Source organism: Mesocricetus auratus, unplaced genomic scaffold, assembly GCF_017639785.1.
Source record: "Mesocricetus auratus isolate SY011 unplaced genomic scaffold, BCM_Maur_2.0 Super-Scaffold_100008, whole genome shotgun sequence".
NCBI classification, from domain to species: domain Eukaryota; kingdom Metazoa; phylum Chordata; class Mammalia; order Rodentia; family Cricetidae; genus Mesocricetus; species Mesocricetus auratus.
In genome coordinates this window covers 66062562-66084173 of record NW_024429192.1, presented here as the reverse complement: position 1 = coordinate 66084173, position 21612 = coordinate 66062562, and the positions used below count along the sequence as shown (strand labels likewise).

Below are 21612 nucleotides of genomic sequence, written 5' to 3'. Positions count from 1 at the left end.
AGCCTCCTTTTTTTTGCTTTGAGTCATTAAAAGTGATGTCTGAATTCAAACATAAACTTGGAAAACTTCCTTAAATGAGTCTCAGGTGTTAGATTATCTAAGGTCTTAGCTAGTTAGGAATCCAGCCTCTACCATTTTTAAAAGATCTATTTCAGTTATTCAGTGTGTGTGTGTGTGTGTGTGTGTGTGTGTGTGTGTGTGTGTGTGTGTGTGTGTGTGTGTGTGTGAGATCTCCAGGAGTTAGAGTCATAGGCAGCTGTGGGCCACCCACGGTAGGTACTAGACACAGAACCTGGATCCTCTGCCAACACAGAAAGTGCTCTCAACCCCTAAGTGCTCTCAATCTCAAATGTAGCCACCAGTTGTGTAATGATTAGACTACTGATATTATTATTTTACTTAAGCTCTACTTTGCCTTCAGCTACCTCCAGCTTTTGAATTTATTTCTATCCCTCTGAAGTTACAAGGACAAACTTGTCTCTCTCTTCTGTGAGTTACTGATGGAAGAAAGCCAATGCTTTTTTAATACTAGTGCATAAAGATTTATATAAGAACATCAAAACAGACCATTTCACTCTCTAAAATTAACTAAGAATCTGTTTATGGTGACCATGGCAACAAGTGGGCAACTATACATGTGTGTGTGTATGTGTATGTGTATGATCTATCTATATATATATGCATATATATATATGTATGTATAATGTATAATCTACCTGTGGTTTTTACTGTCAAGGTTGAAGATCTGGGTCTAGACTTCATCTTCATAGGCTGGCATTAGGGCATTGGCAGGCTGAGTGATCACAAACTGGAAGGAAATAGAGACTGTGGTGGGGTTTTAAAGTTAGCACTGAGGTACAAGACCTGCTTTTATATGTGTGTGGAAGGCAGGTTGTTGATTTGTAGTTTCTGTGAATGAACAGTTTGAGTTGCATAGGTTATCATTTCACACATTCTTCAAATGAAATCTTAACTTAAAAATAGACAACACAGAGGGTTAGGGTTAGCCCTAAGGTCTGTGGTAGCCACTTGGAAAACCTCTGATCTTAAAGCTGAGCTGTAATGATTTTTTAAATTTGTATTATTTAAACCGGGCATTGGTGACACATGCTTTTAATCCCAGCACTCGGGAGGCAGAGGCAGGCAGATCTCTGTGAGTTCGAGGCCAGCCTGGTCTGCAGAGCGAGTTCCAGGACAGCCTCCAAAATAATACAAAGAAACCCTGTCTCGAAAAACAAAAAATTGTATTATTTATTTTTTTGTTTATTTATGTTTAGGGCAAAGAGAAAAAATTTATTTGGTGAAGGCAAACATCACCCAAAACAGAACAGACAGGCAAGGAGCCTAGGAAGCCTTTGGGGTGACAGAAATCTCATATTGAGCAAATCACTGGCTCAGGATATGGAAATGTTCTCTGCCATTCAGCACCATCCAGACAAGCTCTTCGTAGTTGATACAGTCATTGCTGTCCTTATGCCCTGCCACCAGCATCTCTACTTCTTCCTCTGCCATCTCTTCACCCAATGTGACAAGGACATGATGAATTTCAGCATCCATGATGGCACTGTTCCCTTCCTTCTCAGTGCATGTAGGCCTTCAACATAACCCTCCTGAGTTCCCCCATCCTTGTTCTTGGCCATAGTCCGCAGCACGGTAGGAAGTTGTCACCAAGTCCAGCTACCTCCACATTCATCTCATCATTCTTGGGGTTCCCCAGGACCTCAAGTACCTCAGTGTTGGTAGGGCTCTGGTCCAGGACCTTCATCACATCCCCACATTTGTGGGACAGATAGAGACCATTACCTGTTCTGTCAAACAGCTGGCGGACCTCCTTGAATTCTGTGGTCTGGTCCTCAGTGAAGTCACATATCTTGGCTGCTTAGCTCTATGGAACTTTTTCTGGTAGTAGTAATGACCAGCTCTAATGATTTTTAATTCCAGACCATATGTGACATTGTGTTTCAAAGTACTTGGTAAAATATAAAATGGATAAATAAATGGAGAGATTATTATAGATCACATTGAAAAAGATGTTCTTTGTAAGTCTAACTCATATAGTAGCATCACCCTTGCAAAAAGAAAAGAAAACAAGCCAAAATAGCTTCCGTGAAAATGCCAGCCATCTATACTTCTATGGTGAGTTTGTGTTCAAAGCCCTTTAATGACCCTTTTCATTCCAGGCTCTCTTTTAAAAGTCTGAGAAGTTGTTAATGGCCAGCCAATTTCACCAAACTAAATAGCCTTCAATGGCATGTGCTATGTATATCAGTGATGATTTTCTGTGTAACAAACCAGTGTTAAGCTGAGTGGCATGATGTACTTATCAACCCACTGATTTTTGGTTAATAATTTGGACTGGGATCAGCTGAATAGCCATTGCCTTGGTGTATTCAGACAGCTATAGGAAGTAGGTTGTTTATGGCCAATTGATGGTTCAAGTGAGATATTATGTCTCTGGCTTCTAGCAAGCTAGCTCAGGCTTTTCCACGTGGTGGCTAGGAGCAAAGGCCACATTATTCCTCTCTACCTAAGATCAGAAGTACACCATGCCACTTCTGCCATCTTCCTCTATTGGTCCAAACAACCCCAGTCCATTTCTAAAAGATCAGTAAACTGTAACATGCATTCTTCCCGCCAGCCTGGTCCCAGAGCAGCATCAAACCCAAATAACACACAGAGACTCTGTTAGTCTGCCAATGTCCAGGACTTCTCATTAGCTAGTTCTGTCTTATGTATTAACCCATAACTACTAATATATATATATATATATATATGTATATATATATAAATATATATATTTCTATAAGATCTTGTCTTACAGAATACACCAGCCTCGTGAGTCCTCTCTTCTAGGGATCACAGGGCGACTCTCTACTCTTGACTACATTTCCCAGACTGCTCCTAGTCCCTCCTATCTTGCTTCTCTATTGTCCAACATTGCTTTATTTATTAACCAATAAGACAAACATATGCAGAAGGACTTCCCCCATCAGTAAATTCTACTCCTTTATGAGAAAATATAGCAAAGTCATATTGTGAAGGTATGTCCATATGGCACAGGTAAGATTACCATTGCCACCTATGTAAATGTATGATTGCCCAAAGTAATGCCAACTTTTGCTTAAAGATTAAATTTGTTATTTTTAACTCCTTGATATTTCAACAAAGTACAGTATGTTTTTTTAAAAGCAGTTCCGTGAAGCAAAACATGCAAGTCATAAAGAAAGTGAAAATAAATTCACATTTTCCTCTCTTCTGTGCTGAAGCTTGCCCATGTCTAACCTGCACATTCACTTTGCCTTGATGTATTAGTTACTTTTCTCACCTTTCTTACAAAATACCTGACAGAGGCAACTGAAAGGAGGGAGGGTTTACATTGGCTCACAGTTTGAAGGTGCCGTCTGTCTTGGCAGCAAGAATGTGATGTGTTTAGTCACATTGCATCTTCAGTCAAGGAGCAGAAAGAAACAAAACAAAAAAAAACTAACGCTGGTGTTCAACTTGCTTTCTCCCTTTTCAATCCAGGACCCCAGTTCAGGGAACGGCATCACCTACAAATTGATGGTATTTTATACTCAGAATATACAGGGGTGGTTTGAAAGAAAATGGCCTCCAAAGGAAGTGGCACAATTAGGAGGTGTGGCTTTGTTGGAGGAAATGTGTCACTATGTGGGTGGGTTTTGGGGGTCTCCTTTTCTCAAACCATGCCCAGTGTGGAAGACAGTTCACTTCTGGTGCGTAAAGATGGAGTTGTAAAACTCTCAGCTCCTTCTCCAGCACCATGTCTACCTGTGTGCCACCATTTCCTGCCATGGTGGCAATGAACTAAATCTCTGAACTGTAAGACACTCAAATGTTTTCCTTTGTAAGACTTGCCATGTTCATGGTGCCTCTTCACAGCAACAAAAACCCTAACTAAGACACCTACTAAGCACTAACCACTAGATACTCCTAGTGCTTAAACATGCTCACAAATGAGCCTATAAGACAGGAACTATTATATCTGCATTGCCAAGTTTGTAGTGCTTAAGGGAGCCATCAAGGTCAAAAGTTAAGTGGCAGGGCTGTAATGTTAGCACAGGCAGATAGTTGGGTTTATGCTAGTACTCCTTTTTGCTTGTTTGTTTGGTTGGTTGGTTTGGTTTTATAAAAAGCTAACCAAAAAATAGCTCAAGATATCTTTGGACGCACAATCTCTCTACTCCCTACCCTAGCTTCTTAACTATTTGGATTACAGGCATATGATACCATACATATAAGGCTAGATTCCTTTTTTAGTTTGATTTTTATCATTAGTTTTTTGTTGTTGTTGTTGTTTTTGATTTTTGAGACAGGGTTTCTCTTTGTAGCTTTGGAGCCTATCCTGGCACTCGCTCTGTAGACCAGGCTGGCCTCGAACTCACAGAGATCCACCTGCCTCTGCCTCCTGAGTGCTGGGATTAAAGGCGTGTGCCACCAATGCCCAGCCATTACTTTTTTTTTAAGTGAGGGTCTCACTCTATAGACCTGCCTGCCCTGAAACTCACTGTGTAGACCTCAGAGTCACAGAGATCCACTTGTGCCTGCCTCCTGAAAGCTGGGATTAAAGGTGTGTGGCAAAATACCTAGCTATTTTTAAAAACAACTTGTATGGACGAAGTAATGTTGTTGTTTGGCAACTTCATGCCTTGCTACACAATGTGTTCTGATTACTCTGCCTTACATCCTTTCTTACATGCTACCATCCCAATCACCCTACCACCCTGTCTGTCTCTATGACTTTCAGTTTTGTTCTGTGACCCATTTAGTTTAACCATGGTCATCTACGTGACCACTGGATTAGAAGTATCCATTGGAAAGCCAGGCAGGGAGGCAGAGGCAGATGAATCTCTGAGTTCAACTGATCTATAGAGTGAGTCCAAGGACAGCCAGGGCTACACAGAGAAACCCTATCTCAAAAAAACAAAGAAGAGGAGGAGGAGAAGGAAGAAGAAGAAGAAGAAGAAGAAGAAGAAGAAGAAGAAGAAGAAGAAGAAGAAGAAGAAGAAGAAGAAGAAGAAGAAGAAGAAGAGTCCATTGGAGCCTGGTGGGGTCACTGGTAGTTTTGAGATGTAAGACAATTATTTCCTGCACTGGGTCTATGAGTAGCCAATAATTCAGCAGCGAGTTTTGGGGCCCCTTACTCCTTCCCATACAGATCTGGTTGTTGATAAGCCCGATCTTGGGCAGACGCAACACTGGGAACTACAACTGTCATCAGTCCATGCTGTGCCTTGCCCAGGAGATGACACTTAGCTCTCTTCTGGCTCTTATATTCTTTCTCCCTCCCTCTTCTGCAAAACTCCCTAAGTCTTAGAGGGAATGATATAAAAGTCTGGTTTAGAGGATGGATACTCACTTACCTATCTCTTAGCATCTTCTACAGCAATGACTGTCTGCACTCTCTGCCACTCACTGAAAGTGGAGGCTTCTCTTCTTAAAGCTGAGCATAGAATTTGTACAAATATTCAGAAGGCAGCCCGATGCTACATTAACTTATTTATACAACTGTATTCTGCTTTTTGCTGAAGCCTAGTTTCTTCCCCACCATGGGTTTTGGAGTAGCTTTACAATACCAAGAATGAATTCTTCTCACTGTGGAATGGGTCTGAAATCCCGTCAAACCACTGCTCACCTAACTTAGTATCAATATTAAGCAGATGAGCATACTTTCTTGGTGGGATGGCCTCGTGGGTCACACGGTTCACATCTGAGCAGGACCACTGATGGCTCTTCTCCTCCAGAAGTCCGCACACACTCCATGAGAGCTAGCTGGTAAGGAAGAAGCTTCCATCTTAGTCTCAGCCTTCTACATTATGCCTCCTAGGTGTGTGGTGTCTTCAACGATGGGGCCTTACCATTTAGTCCCCATGGGGAACCAAGAGGAATGGCAAAACCTGTAATGTTTTGAGGGTCTCTGTGATCTCCCTGACCAACAACTTATGAGGGGATACGCACTCCTGGCACTGGGATTTGTGTTTAATAACTTACTCGTGATCACTCTGCTCCTTTCTTCATGGAGGAAATGTGACACAGAGACTTCTTATTACTTATGAAAGCTCAGCCGATAGCTTAGATTTGTTTCTAACTAGCACTTATAACTTAACCCATTTCTATTAATTTATATGCTGCCACATGACTCAGGGCTTGTTTCCTCATCTCCTACATGTCACGCTTCCGCTGTGTCTGGTGGGCATCTTCCTGTGACGCCATTCTTCTTCCCAGGGTCCTCTGTGTCTGGAAATCCTGCCTAACTATTGGCCGGTCAGTTTTTTGTTAAGCCAATCAGAGTGACATATATTTTTATAGTATACAAAAAGGTTATTCCACAGCAGATGGCCTTGCTTCACAAAGGATCTACAAAGGTTTTTTTTTATAGTTTTAGTACCTTCTCAGTGTACATAGGAGATTAGTTCCAAAACTTCTCACAGATAACAAACAATATGAATGCTCAAGACCCTTACCTATAATGCCATGATATTTGCATACAAGTTACCTATATCCTCCCATGTTCTTTAAATCTCCAAATTACTTGTAGTGCCTAATACATTTAAATGCTATGTAAATAGTTATTTTACTATATTGTCGAGAGAATAGCAATGGGAAATGTTTGTAAATGTTAAGGACTCATGCTTTTTAAAATTTCATCTAAAATTGACTCTGGATAAGGGAGACCAACTATCTGCAAAGGTGTGCCTAAGATTCTGATTCCATCTGTCTAGGGCTGACGTTCATAGAAAAATACAGGTAAAACATAATAGAAAACTGCAAATGTAGCAGAATTTTAAAATGAGAATGCAAAGTATCAGAGTAGTCCTATGTGTGCTAGGGGTGGGAGGGCATGTTTGGTGGGGATCTAGATGGCTATACAGAAAAAGGAAAATAAGATTTTTTTCCTTAGGCAGCTAAGATAATATATGAGAATCCAAGTGGTTACCTATGGTAAAAAAAACAAAAACAAAAACAAAAAAACAAAAAACCAAATAATATATGGGCAACATTTCTAGCTAACAGACTCAGCATTATTGACTATAAAGAAAGTTCAGGGTATTAGTGATGCTCCTTTTATAAAAGATTAAAAGAACACAATTATGTGTGTGTTTGGGGGGTTATGTGGACATGAGTGTGGGTACCTACAGAAGTCAAGGGCATCAGATTTCCCTGGAGCTGGAGCCATTGTGAACTACCCAATATGGGTTCTGGGTCCAACTCTGGATTTCTGCAAAGAGCAGTATAGGCTCTTAGCTGCTGAGACATTTCCCAAGTCACCTCTTGATACTTTCCAACTACAGCCCATTAGAGAGTCAACTCAGCAATCATTGATGGGGATATCACATAGATATGTCAAAACTACCATTGATAACACTGTAAATGAATGTTAGGCATCCATGGCTACATGGATGGTAGGTTTGACGGTGTGTACCCTATGCAGTTGATAATATAGCTATAAGCCAAGTAGATTTTTTCATATACTTCCCATCTAATGTATTAAAAGTTGGTCATTGAACTGGAGCTGGAGACACATATTTCGAAGAAAGTAGAGCTTTCCTAAACTTTCAACAGCTGCATGAGAAACACATAATTGGTGATTGCTAGTCACAAGGAAGAGCTCATTTAGAAGCTGGGCTTGCTGAGTCATGCATGGTCATGGACTGGCCCCTGGGACGGAGATTAATTGGAGGCAGCTGTGAATGCATAAGGCATGGCTTCACTTGAGAAGGTCAGCAGCACATAGAAGAAACCTTTGGCTTTGAGTCTTCCTAGAAAGAAAAGACTACCTAACACTGTATTGTAGGAGATTGAGAATGGAGAGAGAATCAGACTGAACTCTGTGGCAACTCCCTAAGCATTGTTAATAATTGTGGTACTTTGGCGCTATAACGCTTGGACCAGAGCATCAGAGAGCCCTCTGAAAGCAAAATGTGGCTTCAGCATCTGTTTAGAATTGTAGAAAGCAAGACTTGGAAGGTGCGTAAGAAATATCTCAATCCAAACTCATTTCTTCTAACTTTAAAACAAACTATTCCCCTAGAATCAAGGAAATAACATGGCCAAGGTAGAGGAGAGAGAGAGAGAGAGAGAGGGAGGGAGGGAGGGAGGGAGGGAGGGAGAGAGAGAGAGAGAGAGAGAGTGTGTGTGTGTGTGTCTAAAACGACTTATGACTTTAATGTATCAGATTCAAAAGAAAATGCAGTGCAACACATAAACAAAACATATAATAAGAAAAATAACCAAACACTAGTTTAAAACAGAAGAGCTACATGAGGACCAGGAGAGATGTCTTAGAGATTGAGAACACAGTAGTACTGTTCTGGCATAGGACCAGAGTTTAATTCAAAGCACCCACATTTGGGGACTCGCACAGTCATTTAAAGCTCCAGCTTCAGGGGAGCCAACACACTCTGACTTGGCAGACACCTGTACATGACACAAAGCACATGTACATGCAGACACGGACATATACACATACATACAGACATACAAATAACCTTTAAAAGAAACTTTAAAAAGAATCATGAGTATTTTCTTGAGTTTTTTCTTTTTGACACCTGCTATCTGCTATCCTAGCATCTGTAAAGAGAGCACTGGTGAGAGAAAAGGAGAAATGGCATGCTCTTGCATTCCCTTCAGGATCTGCACAAACCCCAGGACAAATGATCCATCATCCACTTACTACCTGTTATTGATGTAAATCATTATTGGTTTTCAAAACACCAAGAGGCCTTCAGGAGTTCACTATACATTATTACTACGGTTACCACCATGACTACAGCAACTATTGCTTTGTAACAAAAAATTTAAGAGGCATGTAGACCCAGAGATGGGTTGCAATAGCAGTGATCTAACTTTTAGAGATGTCTTCATGGATGGTTACACCTGGGCTGACTTTGAAGGACCATGGAACTTGTTTGTGCTCACTGGAATTTTGAGTAGCTGAGGGTGGGGGTGGGGGGTGGGAGGGATGGAATTCTCTCTCTCTCTCTCTCTCTCTCTCTCTGTGTGTGTGTGTGTGTGTGTGTGTGTGTGTGTGTGTGTGTGTGTGTATCAGTATATGTGGAACCCAGAGATTGTGTTCCTTGATCACTTGACACATTTTTTTGGACAGGTCTTTCACTGAATCTTGAGTTTAATGATTGGCTAAGCTAGATTGACAATGAGTTTATGGAATCTGCCTGCCTCACCCTACCCCCGGCAGTGGATTACAACTGTGTACCACCCAGCTACTCACATGAATGCTGAGGATCTGAACACAGGTTCTCATGCTGTGTAGTAGGCAGTGTCATCAGATCAGAGCATAGGAACAGGAGTGTTGAGGAAGACAGGGAAATCATCAGAAAGGAACCATGGTTTTCCTCCTTGTCTAGGTATTTTCATCATGTTAGAAGACATTTTTAAAAATATAGTCTGTCTTTATAGAGCCAGACTAACCATTTCAGCTAAGAACACTTGAAAAAAATAGATTTCAAAGGAAGTAATATTTTCCACCACTTAATATATTGTTGTGACTGGGCAAGGTGGCACATTCCAAAATCCAAGCATGCAAGAGGCAGAGGCAGGAGGATCACTAAAATCTAAAACCTGGAGGCCAGCCTGGTTTATTACAAAGTTCAGACTAGCGAATGTTGAGGACAGGTCTCAAAAACAAAGAATGAAAAATAATTTGCTCTATTTCTTTCCAGTACCCTTTTCATGGATCTGAGTATATTAATTACTACATCACCAATAATGTTCTAGCTACATCTGGGTTCTTCTGATCAATGCATAATCTTAGTCATGAGCTAAGCTTTTTAGGAAAAATATGTGTCCAACTACAGGGTTTGTTTCATTAGGTACTCGTAAACACAGTGAAAGATGAAGAGACTTTTCCCAGATGCTTGTGAGAGGGTATAGTTCTCTTTCTGCACCCCATAAGGCCTGCTGTGCTATGTCTTCATGGGTAACCTTAACTCGTGAGCATGTTCTTTGGAAGCGTCTTTGATGGGGAAGTCCTGTGTATATGTCAATAAAGCACTGTTGGCCAATAGGGAAGCAAGATAGGTGGGACTAGGAGTTGAGGAGGATTCTGGGAAAAAGAGACACAGGCAGACATCATGTAGCTGCCATAGAAGTAAGAGGTCCAGACCCTTTCTCTGGTAAGAGAAATACTTAGATTAACAATTATGGCTTAAATACTTAAGTCAGAGCTAGCCAGTAAAAAACAAGCAAATGGACAACAGCTTTATAATTAATACAGTGTCATATGTGTTATTTGGGGGACTACAATGCAGCAGGGCCCAGATAGATGGTGGGGAAAGCTACACTCAACTCGTCTTGACAAGGGAGGAGGGATTTGCTGACAGAGCAGTTTGCTTATATCAGTTATGTCAATCATTTATGTCATCACTTCTCCAGTCCTGTGTTCTCAATTATGATTTCCATGTTTGTTCCTACAATAAGCTAGTTTTCATTAGATTGTATGGGCACAGGAGTTCCCCTGGCATCCAACATAAAGGCAGGATCTGGCACAATAGGCAAAGGTCTCTCTGCTCTCAAGTGAGAGTGTCTACCCCAGGCATTGACTAATGCTCAAGGAAACAGAACAGAACTTCTTGTTTTCTCAGGTAGCACCTACTACTAGAGACACCAGAAGTATAATGATGTCAACAGGCAGCAGGTGTGCCAGGAATTTCCCCATTAGCCAGTTAAATAACTTCATGGCATATAGTAGACTCTAAAAGTTACTCCATGTCATCATAATAAATTATTTCCTACTTCTGTTGTCAGAACCCAGTTCATTTCCTACAAGGGCAAACATTGCCCAACATTATATGTATTTGTTTTGTTTTTCCAAGATAGGGTCTCTCTACATAGCCCAGACTGTCCTAGAACTCACAGAGACTTGCCTGCCTCTGCCTCTCAAATAAATATATTTTAAATAGACATCATAGCTGTCTTGTTTTCTACTTACCTTTCATCAAATGAGTGATCATTTGCTTCTATTATGTAGCTGACCATTTATTCTACCCTGTCCATGTGGGTGTTGGTCATTTCCATTCCCATTGAAGAGTTGAGCATCATATTCTATTTCTGCCTTAATTCAACTTATCATTGGGCTTTATTCCTATGGAGGTCTGTGATTGGGGCTGTTGTAGTCTAGTTTGGGAAAGCAGAAATAGAGTTCTAATGGGCATGACTGCATTTTAATCTACTTGATACAAGTCTTACACAGAGGTCCAGCTTTCCCTTGCCCATTAACCCAGAATACTGGATTCTGTTAACTTCCAAATTATATACATGCATGTAACGTGCAGGTGATAAGGCACTTAGGATCAATTAGATGTATGAAGTAAATTCACATCATGTTAACATTGCTGCTTAAGTATCTTGAGCACAGCTCTGCGAAGCCCACTTTGTATTCAAGAGTCCATTATGGACCAGTAGAGGCAATGTTTAGGATAGACTGTCTACTGTCCTGTCACATCCTCAGGCTTTGCTTTAGTCCTTTCCTTGCCTAATCTTCTTCCTACATTGGCCCAAATTATGTCACTTCTATCGCCTCTGCCTTCATAAACGTTTTTTTCCTTATTTTTGCCATAGTCTATGCTGGCCTTGATGAACTATGTTAAATTCCCTGATTCTACTAAGCCTCTCACTGCTGTCTTTGTGTCGGTGTATATATGCTGAATGCTTTGCCTTTAGGTCTCGTTTAACCTATTGTTTCTTTTCCTTTTCCTGTCATTGTTGTTTTTTGGGTTTGTTTTATTTATAAGGTGTGTGTGTGTGTGTGTGTGTGTGTGTGTGTGTGTGTGTGTGTGTGTGTGTGACATGTGTACAGTTGTCAGTGGGAGGCAGAAGATGGCCTTGGATGCCCTGGAGCTGGAGACACATTTGGATGTTAGACTGGGAACAAACCCTGGTCTTCTGAAAGAGCAGGGCTCTTAACCACTGAGCCATTTCTCTGGCCCTGCTTCTTTCATTAGCACTTGTGTACCCCTATTCTCCAAGACCTGTGTGTACCTCTGAGCTCCCAAAACACCCCATCTTAGGCACATCCTGCTGGGGCCCATAAAAGTGGCTCTGCTTCATCATCTAACATTTATCACTCTCTATGATAATTGAACATATTCATGTGTTTAAAGCTTCAGCTAGTCTGGAGCAGTCCCTTGGCAATGAATAGCTCCCTGATGAATCTCTAATATTTAGTCAAGGATATTCTGTATAGTAGGTACTTGAAATATTTAGGAAAGAATAAAAAAGATGCCAAGTGTGGTGACTCATGCCTTTAATTGTCGTTAAATGTAGAGGCAGGAAGATCTCTATGAGTTCATGGCCAGCCTGGTCTACAAAGTGAATTCCAGGACAGTCAGGGCTATTATACAGAGAAACCCTGTCTTGAAAAACCATCAAATAAATAAACAGATAGATAGATAGATAATAGAATGTAATTATTTTCCTTCTTAAAGCACACATAGCATAGCACTTTCAGACTTCATAAATTATTTATTTATAGCTTATCATGTCCGCTTTCTTTAACAGTGGGATGCACAACTGTTTGAAAGTTTATCTTCAGAAGCATTTTAGATAGTAACTACTCAAGAAAGGTTTGTCTGAAGAAGTCCTATGCTTTGGGATAAGCAAAACTTCTACTTCCTGAATTAGTACACTTTTGAGAAGGGTAATTGTCATAGTCAAGGTTTTCATTGCTGTGATGAAACACTATGACCAAAAATCAATGGGGGAGGAAAGGGTTTAATTGGCTTACACTTCCACACCATTGTTCATCATCAAAGGAAGTCAGGACAGGAACGCACACAGGGCAGGATCTTGGAGGCAGAAACTGATGCAGAGGATAAGTGCTGCTTACTGGCTTGCTCCTCATGACTTGCTCCTCATGGTTCTTTCTTATAGAACCCAGACCATCAGGATAAGTTGTGCCCCCTCTTATCAATCACTAATTAAGAAAATGCTAGCACCCTTTTCTTAATTGGTGCTCCCTCCTCTCAGATGACTTTAGCTTGTGTCAAGTTGACAAAAAACTATGCAGCACAGTAATGCTACTAACAACATAGGGTAACCCTATTTAACAAATTACAGCTAGAATTTGTGTTTTAGACTTTGACGCAAGACTCCAGATCAAGAGGAGTTTCTGGCATTGTATCCACTCTCCAGAAGGACAGACAGATCCAAAGTTTATAATCTCATAGTCAAAGTCAACTATTAAGCAGTGAGTTAGTGACAGGGACTGATTTGCACAGAACTTTTAAGTCAATATTCTTTGCCCCAAATGAAAGCTGCTTGCCTTTTGATGAAGTGGGATACATGTAATAGAAGACATAGAAATTTAGATAATTTTGCAAGTTCTAATAATTAGTCATCATAAAATAAAAAGACACAAAATCAGATTTGTTTCTTCTTGCATCTGCCAGGTTGATCAAGTGCAATGCTTTAACTGCAATCAAAGGTAGGATAAAATGTCAAAGCTATGTGCTTTAAAGAACTTAATTAGGGATTCTGTCTTTATCCTAATGTTGCAAGCACTTTTCTTAAAGAAAAACATTCAGTGTATTTAGACATCAATTTGGATCATTTAGACATCAAACTTTTATTTTAAGAACTTAATGCTAGCAAGATGTTCATGCTCTGGGGAAATCAAGGCTTATATATAGTGAATTTTGGTCAGTTTGAGGTTTGGGATATCTTTTCTTACATATTAACCAATGAAGGTGTCGCGTCTGCTGCGAGGCCTGTGTCTGAGAACGTGCGGAGGGTGTCGGGGATTGACAACACAGAGACTCGTTCAACGATGTAAAGAAAACTTTAAGCAGGCCCCAAAAAGGTTCAAGAAAACTTCCTAAGAAAGGCTCCCACCAGAGAAGCTTCTGCTCTCTCCTCTCCCCTGGCTGGTTCTGCCCTGACACCAAAAAACTGATCTGGGCGTGGCAGAAGAGGTGGTTAGTCTTTGGATAAGGTCGAGGTCAGGGTGGTTTCTGCGGGCAGGCCTTTTCCAGGAACTTAATGCCCCCAGGCATTGTATTGTTTTTAGTAAACATGTTTTTAGTAAACATTGTTTTACAGCTGCCTACTCCCAGGCAGAAGGGGAAGTGGGTCTCTGCTCAAGGTCTGGTGTTCCCACAGAAGGGCCAAATATACCACAACAGAGCATTGGAAGCTAACTTGAGAGTAGAGGATTGTTGAATGGAGCTTAGAAAGAGTTGTTATGAATTGTGAACTCAAGCCAGGCATGGTGGTGTATACCTTAATTTCATCACTAGGAGGGGAGAGGCAGATGGATCTCTGAGGTCAAGGCGAGTTTAATCTACATAGCAGGCTGCAGGCCAGTCAAGGTTACACAGAACAGTGACAGCCTGTCTCAAAAAGATTGAAAAAAGAATTGTAAACCCAAGTACCAATAGTCTGCGTTTGTATGGAGCCGGTTCCCAACACACTTTTACATTCATTGCTTTGCCTTACTCATGCCACAAAGAGACAAAAGAAGGGATTAGATGAATGAGTAAGTGACTAGATGGGTGACTAAGGCTCAGAAGAATACCTGAGTCCACACCTTCTCTGCAGAGTCCAGAGTTGAGCACAAGTCTCCACCATTGTAACCTGAGCATCCTTCCCATGAAATTTCCATTTGTGAGCCTTCCTACTTGGGATTTACAGATACAATGTAACTGCCTATATTTCTATTCAGGAGAACATGAAGGGTTTCACTGTTTCTTTGATTCTCTATCCTACCATGTGTCAAAGGCAAACAGATAGCTGATAATAAACTGCTCAAAGAAAACTAGAAGGGCCAGAGCCTTCTTGGTGACTTGGGTTCTAGGCTGCAACCAGCTGGGGATCTGGAGCTAGAGGGGAGCAGGAGAGAAAGACTGTGTACTACTCAATGAGTCAGCACACAAAGAGAAGTATCATTCTGTAAGCTGAAAACAGTAACCCCTTCAAATGATCATAAAAAATACAAACATAGAGGCTGGTGCTAGAACTTGCTGATTTTGCGGAGGATCCAGGTTCAACTCCCAGTATCCACATGGTGGCTGACATGTCTGTCACTCCAGTTCCAGGGAATCTCTGGCCCTCTTCTGACCTCCCCAGGCATCAGGTATGCAGGTGGTACACACACATACATGCAGGCCAAAAAATTCATACACTAAAATCTAATAAATTAAAAAAGTACATAACTCACTATTCCATTTTTATTATAGAAGAACTTTTCAAGTTTGTTTATTTCAGCATTATTAGTATTGTATATTCAGGTCACGTTTAAATTTTCTGGTAAATATTTAGTAGAGTCCTATCCAATACCAATGTTAGCAAGCTCAGTGACGGCATGCAGTACAGATTTTTCTTTAAATTACCCTTGAGCCCATCATACCTCTTTTCCTTTTGACTTGAGGGCTGATCACTACTCCCTGGCTGAAAGCCAGAAGCAGCAGCTAGCTTTTATCTGGGTGCATGTTGAATAAAATATGGGAATATTTTACTTAAATTTTTATCATACAATATATTTTAATCATATTATCTCCCTTTCTGTACTCCTCCCAAGTCACCCAACTGCAACTTAATGCTGTTTCTTTCTCTTGTTCTCCCTTAAAAAAAAGACAAAAACTCTAAAAATGAAAGCCAAAACAAACAACAGCAACAACAAAAAATAATAATACAAAAATACTAAAATAAAAAACTCTCAAAATACCATCCTGTCACTGCTTTAGAGGCAGCAGGACCCAGGAGGGTGGAGCCGAAAAATGAGGCCGATTCAAGTCTCATGCAATAGACAACTTTATCCAGAGCCTCTAACACTTTATACGTTGAGGACTAAGAAATGTCACATAGTAAAGTCCTCATGCCTTCATGCTGTGTGCAATCACAACAAGACGCAAGTAGCAAAAAACAAGTTTTTCCATAGAGTCCTTTAAACATCTAATTGAATAACCACAGCAAACAATAATGAGTAATTTGAAGCAAATGCACTCCTATCCAAGAATAATTCCATGTTTGAAGAAACTGAAGTCTCAAACTCTTGTCTTGCTTTCTTGCAGTGTTTTCCCAGGCACTCAGAATTCTCACAGGACTCCATTCCTGGACCATGTTCTGACACCATAATGTCTATTTTGTGTTGTCCCCCTACTACTGCACATGAAACCCTCCCCTGAAGTCTGGCTGATATACTCAGTGACATTCCACTGTAGAAAACTGATTTTTGCTTTCTCAGCAGACATCAGTTGCAAATAGCTTCTTCTTGGTTAAGGGTGGGACTTTGTATCCACCTCCCCTTCTCAGGGATGGGACTTCATGAACCTGTGCAGGTATCGTATGTGCTGTTACAGTGTCTGAGTTCTTATGTGTACCAGTCCTGTTGCATCTGGAAAATGCTTTTTCCTTGAAGTCACCCATCACCTCTGACTCCTTACAGTCTCTCTGCCTTCTCTTCTGCACAGATCCTGGATCTGTGAGGGTCATGGTTTAATTAAGGCATTTCCTTTAGGACTGAGTGCTTGGCACATTTTCCAGTTGTGGGGCTCTGTCTTAGTTACCATCCACTGAAAGAAGAAGCTTCTCTGACGAGCGTTGAGTTATGCACTTACCAAAGGATACAGCGATGCCATGAGGAGTTACTGCTATGGTCCTTTATCACAATAGTGGTAGTAGGTATTTCCTTTGGGCCCATGACTTCTCCAGTCTCAAGTTCTTGATCACTTTAGCAGTGCCGGGTATAGATTTCATCTTATGGAGTGGGACTTAAAACCAATCAGATAGTGGTTACTCCCATAACATTTGTGCCACTGTTGCTGTTGCAGGTTACAAGGTTTGTAGATGGGAGATAGTGATGATTATTGTTTTCATCCAGTAGTATCTTTTAGTACCATAATGTTAGTCACTGGGGTGAAGCTTTTAGTTAGGCACCAGCTGGATTTCTCCATGTTCAGTATCATAAGTAAGTTGTACCTTACTTACTATCATGTTGTGGAAAGTAAACAATAGGTTGGAAATAACCTATGATATTTGGAGTTGGTCAATGACTCAACAAGAGATAACTCATTCCTAGCACTGGAGGTTTTACTTGGTAGGATAAGATGTGTCGTGGGCACATCATCTCCCCCATTAAATATGGGGATATTTAAACACTAGTTTCAAGTAGGTGAGAAGAGAACACTATGAAAAGCAAGTAATGTTGTGAGAATCAGTTTGAGTCTCTGCTCATGAGAACCTTGTGGATCCAGGAATAGTGGTACACACCTTTAATCCCAGCAGAGCTAGGCAGATATCTGTGAATTTGGGGTCAGCCTGGTCAACATAGTGAGACCCCGTCTCACAAAGGTCATAAAAAATCAAAATATAAAAGCAAAAACCTTGTGAGAGGGAACCAGCTGTGGCACTTATGCTGTTGTGTACCATCTCTGCTCCCACACTGGATTTGCAGGTGTTAAAGATGCCAATGCCTGGCTTCTGGATTTGGAAGGAGTATACTCACAGTAGAGAGAGCTATAGGCTAGAGTCGACAACTGATTGGGAGAGGGATTAGTAAGAGAGGGAGGTCCCTGGGTTATGACTGGGTAGATTAGTGTACCAGGAGGAGAAAGGATATGCAGAGAAAGGACTGCACTATATACAACTTTGTGCCATAATACATTTGATGATTCTTAGATAATTGTTTGATAAGCATCCTATAATAAGCTTTACCCAAAGGACACCCAAACAGAGACTAAAAAGGGAAAGTTATCCACATCAGGAGTTTACAGCTAAACTTATGATTAGTTGCACAGTAAGAGACCCAGATTCATTCAATTTGTGGTCTAGTTAATCCCTATGGGTATGAGATAGACTGCACCTCAACCACGTCCATGACTTGGCGTTTTTATGACAAATTTGATACAAACTGGTAAGACAGACATTGCTTTAATACCAGATGTGTTTCTGTAAAAGACCTATATCCGGAATTTATAAAATTTATCTGTACAAAATGTTAAAAGTCCTAGAAGGGCTCAAAGAAAACAATGTAACAAATGACAACTGTCCTTGTGCCAGCCCAGAGTTAGGGTACATGGCCAACCTTCTGGAGAAGACACACCAATTGGGTTGCTTTTCCTCCCCCGCCCCTTTGTCTCGGGGTTGGGAGGAGAGGGAGGCAGAAGAGATAGGCTGACCTGGAATTGTGTGAGATAAAAGGGCTGGGATGGTGGGGGGATGAAGGGACAGCCTACAGTTTGGAAAAAAAACGCAGGAGGGTTTTCAGGGAATATGAAGGGGTTGCACCTGAGTTCAATGATATTCATTAAGGCACCTTCGAGTGTCATGCTGTGTTTTGTGGAAATGAACTTGGTTACTGATGAGATTGCAGAATCAAGCTTGGGGAACTGAAGAGATCCTTGAAGAACATCAAAGCCAAGAAGGTAATTGCATGGGAGAAAGAAATTGAGACCACAGAGGAAGTGACTCCCAGACTCACAATATGTGAGTAAATTAGGGTGCATTTAACATTCTCTCGTGTGTCCCACCATGAACTAGTCTTGATGTTATCTTCAAATGTTTGGACTCTTGATTCTTTCTCTACGTTCCCATTGGCCTGCTGGGATCCAGATGTCTCTGGTTATTTAAACACACAGGCCTTCTACCTTCTCTATTTTCCTCTGTCTTTGGACAGGATCTACAGAAAGGGGGAAAATTTTGAAGCTTTGAATGCTACAACGACCAAGGCAGCAATAATGTTAGGGACTCTAGGATATATTATACTCTGAGTAAAGTCGGAGGAAGACACTATAGCCAACAGATTGGCCCAGTGTCTTATGATGAGGTTCAAGTAGAGCAAGAAGTGGTCTGGAGGTGGCAGGGGATAGGAGTCCTCAGGAGAGATGGGACTGCACAGGAGCTCCATGTGTTGCCAAGTGGATGGAGAAGGAAGCTTGTCCCTGAGAGTAGACCATGAACACAGAGCAGGGGGCTGTACTTAGGTGTCTGCCCTAACTTCAGCTGGCCAGAGCTGGAGATCCTTTCAGGGCTGCAGAAATGCAGCAGAAGGCCCAACTTGGTCATCAAGGCCCGCACAAACCATACTGAGGAGTCTGGTCTGGATGGAGCACCATCCGATAGCTGTGGCCTCCCGTCTCCCCTGGCGATCATGTCTGTGCTATTTCTCTTAGCCTCTCCCGTGCTCTTCCTCTCCCCTGTTGCAGATTATCAGCCCCGACAATGGAACGCTCACACTGAGAGCAGATGGCCACTCCGCAGTGGAAAGGGAGATGCCAGGCTCCCTGGGCTCACCGTGGAATCTCAGTGTACCCAAAAATGAGTGTTAAGAACAAGCTGCTTAGCTTCCTCTAGCTTTCATCTCATGAAACTACAGAAATACAAACTACATACCAATTACAGAAATAACATCAGCCCCTCCAAGGGAATTGCATAGGAAAAATCCTTACGCACTGCTGAGGAAGGGTCATCATGACTTCTGTGAGGCCTTCAGGTGTGGGTCTATGATAAGCACAATGGAGTAGCTGGATCAATCAGCCTGCTGGTGTTTTGTGCCATCCCTAGACCAGTGACAGCTTCATGTCAACCCTGAACCTTCCTCAGGCCACAGGGCCACAGCCTCTAACTCATCTGAAACTCTGCTGTCGCCTTTATTCTCCGCAATGGTAAACCAGTATTTAGACTGCACCGACCTTGCAGGTGGGAACAAACTTTCTGTCTGACCCAAGTCTGCACACTGCACCAGGGGACATAAGAAAGCAGAACAACAGAGCTCACTGAGGCTTCGGGTTTGGGTTAGGACTCCTGATGGCCCCGCATGTGGTTCACCAAACATCCAATTTATGACTTTGTCACTTACACTCATGAGTTGCAATTACCTTTGTGATTAACTTTCTAAAGTGCTCGTGCCAGCACCATGCCTACCTGAGCAATTCATGAGTATTTCAGGAGAAGCGGTACAGTGATCTTCCCCAACACACAGAACAGTTTCAACATAATTAGCAGCATTTCTGGATCAACACAGCACTCTTATAAGGTGTATGATGGAGGAAATGAATGACTCTAATTACACCTTATTAAATTTTATTAATCCTCATTAGAACCCTATTATTCTTTATAAGTGGGTTACTGAGAAGGGAATAAAAGCAAGCAAGCAATGCTGGTCAAGTTCCGTTACGTCTAAATGAGCACTGGGGTAATTTCCCCACACTAAATAGCACCCAGGACACAGACTGGCTGGAATAAATACATTGTGATCTTTCTAAGTCTGAACTCTAGGAGTTCATGCTTCCGGTCTGATATCAGGTTGACTGTAAAGAGAAAACAGTTCATTATTTCGTGGGGTGCACGGTATCTTGATCTTCGCCACTGCTGCATTCCTGCTCTTCAGTGTGTAGTTGAGAAAGTTGAGAGGGCAAAGGGCTTCAGGAGTTTAAACCCAGAAGTGTTCGAATTTGAAGACCGCAGGAGAGGTGTTGTTCAATAAATGTTAAGTACAAGAATACTTGGATTAATTCTTAGTCAGAAAGCCTCATCAAATTCTAACCTGGAAAAGGCCATTTGAGCTACCCTGCACCCATGGTTCTTGGTGTACTTTGTATGCGCATGACTGGGTTAGGCTGCAGGAGGTCAGGGCCCCCAGGGTGGGTAGAAGGTGGCTTGAGAGTGGGAGAGTTCAGCAGCCTGCTCAGACTGTGGTGTCATGCGGGTCACTTTACCATATTTATTCTACACAAGCCACCCGAGATGGTGGCCGCTGGTCGGAAAGACGTTAGGGTGGGCTGAGTTTGCTGTTAGTGTGGGCTGAGGTGAGGCATTTCGTTTGTGTAGGGATAGGACAGAAACACAAAAGGAGCAAATCCTAGGTTGTTCTGTTTGTGACAGGGTCCACACAGACCTCCCTCCCTTGTGCTGGCATTAAAAGCCTTCAATACTGTGGGCCAGAGAGCCTACAAGTACCTCCTAGTCCGTCTCGGGGTTCCCATCTTTGCTCACTTTTACACGTATCAAAAAAAAAAAAAAAAAGAATCCACCCCCCCAACCTTCCAAGAACAGGCCTGTCTTTATTCAAACCAGTTCACCCAGTTCGTGTATTTTCTTTTTTTAAGCTGTAAGAACTGAGCAAGCTTTCTGGTTTTCCGCCAGGGCATGGTTGGGAAGCAATCTTAAACTCCAAAGGTTCATTTCTTTGAACAAAGGACAGGAAGTGGCCCGGATTGCCATTGTTACTCAAGGCTTGTCAACCACAACCTTCCAGGAACTGGGGCTAGTCACTTCAGTGGGTGGTCGAGTCATCTGCGCAGGTCTAACTTGGTCTGAGCTCACAGCACAGAGCTTGAGTCCTGCTTGGAGACGGGAAGGCAGCTGGGAGAAGAGTATCGGATCTGCTCCTAGATTTGCACAGTGCACGGCTGGGTCAGGTCCCAGCTCCTGAGAGCTTCAGAGCTCTCACGTGTCGAAGTGAACCGAAGTTGCTCTCTACCATCCCGTAGTTCTGAGTCCTACTGGAGTTCTGGGCGGGGCTCCGACGAGGCTCTTGGGGTGGGGGGAGTGGGTGTGGGTGTGGGGGTGGTATTCCATGACAGGGTCTCCTCGCTCAGGTTCAGCCTTCCAATTTGTCGCCTGCAGAGCGGACCCGAGGGT

General features: G+C 42.0%; 1 pseudogene; it reads right to left on the bottom strand.

Annotated features, from left to right (window-relative positions):
* Nucleotides 1-1386: 1386 nt before the first annotated feature.
* On the bottom strand, nucleotides 1387-21454 carry LOC101828805 (annotated as a pseudogene).
* Between the last annotated feature and the right edge of the window lie 158 nt (nucleotides 21455-21612).